This window comes from Phalacrocorax aristotelis, chromosome 6, assembly GCF_949628215.1.
Source record: "Phalacrocorax aristotelis chromosome 6, bGulAri2.1, whole genome shotgun sequence".
Taxonomy (NCBI): domain Eukaryota; kingdom Metazoa; phylum Chordata; class Aves; order Suliformes; family Phalacrocoracidae; genus Phalacrocorax; species Phalacrocorax aristotelis.
Window position 1 is genome coordinate 45,093,335 of NC_134281.1, and position 6,000 is coordinate 45,099,334.

Consider the following 6,000-nt stretch of genomic DNA (forward strand, 5'->3'; position numbering starts at 1 on the left):
TCCAAAGATGGCCACAGTGTCAGTTACGTTGGTGTGATGAAATAGTGTTTGTATAGTAATAATTCTTTAGGGAGACTGTAAGGTTTGGGTAAAAGAAAAAAACCCACACCTACAATGAGACTTACATATTGCTTTCCTCAGTATGGAGACATGTACTTTTCTTGTAATGCAGACGCTGCCTGTGTTAGATATGATGGTGGATACTAGAACTATATTGTTCCTTTTGTGTCGAGGTGGCTTATGGCAAACGGTGATGGGCTGCCTTTCATTATCAGAGAATCACAGGTTGGAAGGGACCTCAGGGATCATCTAGTCCAACCTTTATATTTGAGGGTTAAGCACAAAGTCTTCTAAAGCTTCCCCAAGCTTAACTTTTACCACAGGTTTGACTATTACGTCACAGCCTCTTGCTTGTCTGGCTGATTAAGTAATTTAATATGTTTATTTTCTGGTATTGTGATGCACACCTGGAGTTAAAACAGCACTTTAGCTAGTACCTCGGGTGTAACTATTGACCCCAATACTTCAGCCAAAAGTTTCAAATATATTTTTCATGCATTTAAAGAGGTGCAGAATATTTTGGGTTTTTTTTTATTCTGGTATTTTCTGCAACACTCCCACAACTCTAAGCTGTAAGTAGTAATTAACAGTGTTATGGCTGTCAGCAGCAGGCTTAAAATGTAGACTTCCTTTTATGCCAAAGTGCTTGAGGTCTGTCCTTGTGTTGCTGTACAGATTTGCACATGACATCCACTAACATGCGTGTGATTCATGGAAGAATTCTTTGTGTATGACAGATGAGCTTTCAAAAGTGGAAGACACTTTTTTTTAAACCTTTACTTAAAAGTGCATCTTTAACAGTAACTCATGCTCATGAATGTAAGTCTACAAGGATATAAAATGTATGCTGGGTGCCCTCTGAAGATGCGGTAACTGGCTTGCCCAACTCAAACAGGGATAACATTCTAGTTTTGGCTTCGGGAATAATTACATTCCTCTGGCAAACTGCTGGTGTTTCAAGTCCTTTTATATACTTCTGTCTTAACATAAAAATAATCAGTCTGTGAAGCCTCCGTGAGGTATGGGAAGTGTCTCTTGAGTTCATTCCTGCATTCTGGGTAATGAGGAAAAAAATAAAGCCTTTTTACAATTGGTTTCTATGTAACTGCAGCTAAATTGGATCCCTCAAGCCTGATAATATTTCTCATCTGTTTAATCATCTCAAAGCTGAGCTGCACCTTCTTGCTGAATTGCATACGAAATGCACAAGTGGAACTGATAGCATTTGGTTTGATTGCTATTCTGGTAAGCCTGTGAACTGCCTGTCTCTCCCTAAAGATTAGCTGTAGTCAAGAATATCTGAAATTATTTCTACCGCAGCTGCAGAGAGGTATGCTGTTGATTGTTCAGATCTGTTTTCCTGTTGGAATGAAATAATGAAACAGAGGCTTTAGCTCTTAAGCAGTCTCTCATAAATATGAAAAAAACCCCACCCAACCCTATCCTGCTTCATTTTCTGAGATACAACTTCAAAAATTTGGGCTGTGGGTGGACAAATGTGGTGGCCCTAGTCCTTCAAACGATTGTACACTGCTGTCTGAGGGAGGCAGGCAGGACTTGCTCCCTCAACAGGAACTCTTTGCCACTTTGGAGAGTTGTCTCAATGCCAATTGCAGCTCAGGGCCTGAATGCACCCTTGAAATGAAGTGGTTTCGATTCTGTTGCTGCCTACTTTGAATAGAGGCTGTACTGTATGTACTGTGCTTGGTGTCTTAAGGCCTTGAGCAGCCATCTTTCCACCTACTGAGATACACGTATGGCTCCGAGGGCAAGGCAAGCCCCCCTGCAGATGCATCCAGCTGCATGGAAGTATCAGTCTCTTGCAGATGAATTTGTTGGTACCTGTTCAGTCACAGGCAAGTTGTGCAGTCTGTGGGCTGTGTGCTCACCAGACCTCCACCCCAGCTACTGCAGCTGGCCATGTGCCGGGGTCTGATGCTTTCAGGTAATTGGGTCTATATGTGTGTGAATCCATATGAGGTGGCCCTAGGAGCACCTGCAGCTGTGGAAGTGCCTTTTGCCATGTGCAGTGCTGTTCCCTTTTCCCAGGAGATGAATGATAGCAGTTTGCAGTGCTTTGCATGTTCAGACAGGCATTTGATAGCTGTAGGGCTTCACACACTGATGGCAGCCACGCTTCTGCTGCTCCATCACCACCTTTCTACAAAGCTGCAATAAAAAGATGAAGCTCTGGGTGGAATCATCATAGATGCTGCAAGCTGACGACCCTCTCCACTACCCACACCCCCTCCTGTGGTCTTGATATTTTCCATCGCCAGTACTGTGTTGACATATTTGCTATGTGGATCAAATGCATTTGGGTGCTGTGGACATACCTGCAGTGTGGTTTGTCAAGCTCTTGTGGTGTGAGAGGCTGTTCTCACATCAGAATATTGCTTCCCCTTGCTGCAGACTCATGGCAGAGATTTGCATCTGGCATATCAGCTTTGGACAAACCTGTAGGATAAACAAACTGTACAGCTCCTGTGCCTGAGAAAACAGGCTGTGAGAGAGAGCAAAACCTACATTGTACTCTGATTTCAGAAGACAAAAAATAAATTGGAGAAGACCTTGCCTTTCTGCCCTTGCAGAAATCTTGGGCCTACACTAGAGCTGGTCAGGAGATAAATGAACGTGGTGTCTCTGGAGCCTGCCATGAGATCAAAACACAGATTCAAGGGGGAATAGTTCCATGTGTGCTCTGCTGGACGTACTAGCTGACTCTTCAAATAGGTGGTGATGGCATAGGAGTAGTTATCTCTTTTTTCTTCTTCTTCTTTTTTTAATACCCCTAAAGAGTCAGTTCCAAAAGTAGTAAGAATTTCAGAGAAAACTGTGGCCTAAGAAGCATGTGCATGTGCTCACACAATCGTCAAATGAACCAAGTGCAGAGTGAATAGTGAGCTCTTCTCCCTTCCCTGCCAAAAACACAGAAAAAAATACAGGCTTTGCCTCTCGCTTCTTGAATAACTCAACATTTAAATCTGACTACTAAAACAACAGTGCTGGGGCAGGCTGTTGTATTTAACTGCATCTTGTCTGAAAAGGTATGGCGAGGGCCCTGCAATGAATTTTGAAGGAACTGGGAGTGGGATTAGATAGCCTTCTACAAGTTAAAAATTGTTATAGGTTATGTGTAAGTATCATTCTCTGCTCTCGCTTAGCAAGCTCCAGTTGTGGGCTAACTAATGTTAGGATATTTCAGTTCAAGAGACAGGTCGGGCGACTATCTTCAGGGCAAGTTTTGGCACTAGCTTTGTAACCCGCTGGGTTCCCTGTTTACCAGCAGAGGTCACTGCTCAAAGCAGGTTTGGGGAAGCGCCAGGCTGTGGGACATTTGGTGGTATAACGTTTTGACTTGAGCAAAGGGCTGCAGCTCTGGGCTAGGTATTGAGGGAGCTGTTCCCTTTGCAGACCCTGGCAGCCGAGTCTGGGGAAGGGTTTATCAGCAGCCACAGAAAGTTGTTGTAGGAAGAGAAAGCCCAGCCTCATAGTTAGTGCAAACTGAACACTGCCAGGGAGAAATGGTTTGTCCTTGCCTTTATCACAGAGATTCTGTGCGGCACTTCAGCTCTTCACAGGTGGCCACTCTTTTCAAGACTCCTGGTTTTCACATGCTCTGTTTGGTACACCAAGGGTTGAGTCTAACTAATGGAACTGGAAATATGCTCTACCATATGCAATGATAGGAAATGCTAAATAACCTGGAGGGACGGCTGGGGGAAACAGTCAATCTTTGTCACAAGTTCAGCACTCAAACCAAAGCTTTTGGCTTCTGTGGCTCTGTTGTAAAATGGGGCTTAGTCTAACCCCACCCTCCCTCACCTCCAATAATGGTAAGTGGATATTAATTTGCAAATTGGTAGGCTGCTGCACTGATGGACACCAAAGAAATGCCCTGGAGAAAATTAATAAATCTGTATTCTGTGCAGGGCTTGGCTGACGTGCAGTAAATATATTCACTGTGTGGTCCAGATGCTATGCCAATAAAGAGAGAACAGAAGAGCGACTAGCTGCTCATTCAGCAATCGCTATCTTCAATGCATTGAATATATGGATCCCCAGGCAAAATGACTGTGGGGCCATGTTATAAAGCCAGTACTATAACTCATTTATAGTAGGCATGAATTGAAGTTGTACCAGTAATTCTAGTTCTGGCATGTCCCAATGCTGGGGATTGGATTTTACAAGCTGAACATTCTTAAGTTGTGCTGTCCTGGTTTTTTTTGTTTGTTTGTTTATGACATCAGTTTATTTTACTACCTGTGTTGTGTATACATGGTGTGAGAGATGAACCTATTTATGGACTGATGCAGAGAAATGATACAGATGAACATCTGAGGAAGCTAACTGCAGGCGTAAACAGCCATGTCCTGAATGAAGGCTGATCAAACCCTTCTTCAGAGGTGGGTTTTTTTTTTCCTCAAAGTCCTCTAGAATGATCTGCCAGTTAACTGGGGAGGCAGGAGGAAGGGAGAGATCTGTAGTGTTACAGAGGCTTTTGGAGATGCTGGTCATTTCTTGCAGTCTCTGCAAGACAAAGGTGGATTCAAGATTACTGAATGATTTTTCCAAAATATGCTAGCTATTGAAGAGAGGCTTGTTTTTAAAAGATAAGTCACAGTGATCTGAGGAATTTCTTTTTTCTAACAACAAGAGCTGTAAAAAAATCTGTAAGTTATGAGGCAATAGTTGAGCACATCGCTAGATAATGTGTGGTCAGTTTGACCCTGCTGTCTTAATTTAGGAGGTCATTTTAAAACCACTATAAAGAAGGGCTTTGTGCTGCCTTAAAGGGATATGGGCAATCTAAGAAATGGGCATACTTACAGAGACAATCCCTTTGGCTCAGTTTTTGTTTGGTTGTTTCTTTTTTACTATCTGTGGTGCAGTAAATTAAAATAAAAACAAGCCTGGACTTGGCATTCCTTAGCAAATAAACTGCTGTGTGTGAATCGACAGCTCGTTTGCAACCAGGTTATTTATAACAAAGTTTGTAATTTATCTCACCAGAGAGCTTGTTTTGCCCTATATTAACAGAATGCTTATGGTAACACCTCCCACCTCTGTCTATACTGCAGCAGTTACACAAAGGCCTCACAATTTCAATTGTGTCCTTTTGAATTTAATTTTGTTGCCTGCTGGAGTAGAAGCAGGGATTTCAGTATGTGAACTAGAGATTAATACTTCAACTCTGCTTGTTTGCTCTGTGCAGCTCACCTTACCTGTATCCGTTCTGCTTCATTCCTCCCCTCCCACAGAAGAACTGCTCGGGGAACTGGAGTTTTCAGCTTCTACAAGTTTCTTGAAGATCCGGTTTGTGACCAGCCATAATGCGGAGGCCAGTTACAACCATCTGTTCCTGAAAAGGTAGAGTACACTTTGAAAACTGGATCTGGTTAATTGGGGTCCCCTTCATGTAATGTCCTTTCCCCCATCCTGTTTCACCTTTCACAGATGATCTCTCATTGTCCTCATGTGCACTCAGCTCCCAGGCAGCATCATCTCAAGCCAGGACAGTTGTGCCCCTGCTCGTGCAGCTGTGACCACAGGGGCTCATGCTGTCCAGAGCAAAGAGGCTGCATGTCTGCAAAAGCACCTGTAGACCCTGAGAAAAAAACTGTTGTGGCACTGACCTGATTTTAGCTGTTATCATCAGGGAAAAACTGAAGTATCAAACGTTTTTAAACTTTTTCTTCTCACTGTTCTGCGTAAGATTTGAGTTGGGCCTGGTGTGATATAGCCTTGTGTGCGCTCAGGGTGCAGTTATGCTAACTGCTGGGGTGGCGCAGGACTGCCTAGTTTCTGGGGCTAACACAGTCCAGGCACTGGTTTTGGTGTTGCAGTCTTGTTTTACTACCACCAATGCCCAGCACCACAAGAGCAGGGAACTTGGTGTTTCTGCACCATCTGGCTACAAGAACACCAATTGGCACAACC

At 43.5% G+C, this 6,000-nt stretch overlaps 1 long non-coding RNA gene across 1 annotated transcript; it reads right to left on the bottom strand.

Annotated features, from left to right (window-relative positions):
- Positions 1-1,947: 1,947 nt before the first annotated feature.
- LOC142058368 (uncharacterized) lies at positions 1,948-5,518 on the bottom strand. Its single transcript, XR_012660940.1, has 3 exons — positions 5,286-5,518; positions 2,397-2,517; positions 1,948-2,229 (listed from the first exon to the last, which is right to left on the bottom strand). It is a non-coding gene; the product is annotated as an uncharacterized LOC142058368 (long non-coding RNA).
- Between the last annotated feature and the right edge of the window lie 482 nt (positions 5,519-6,000).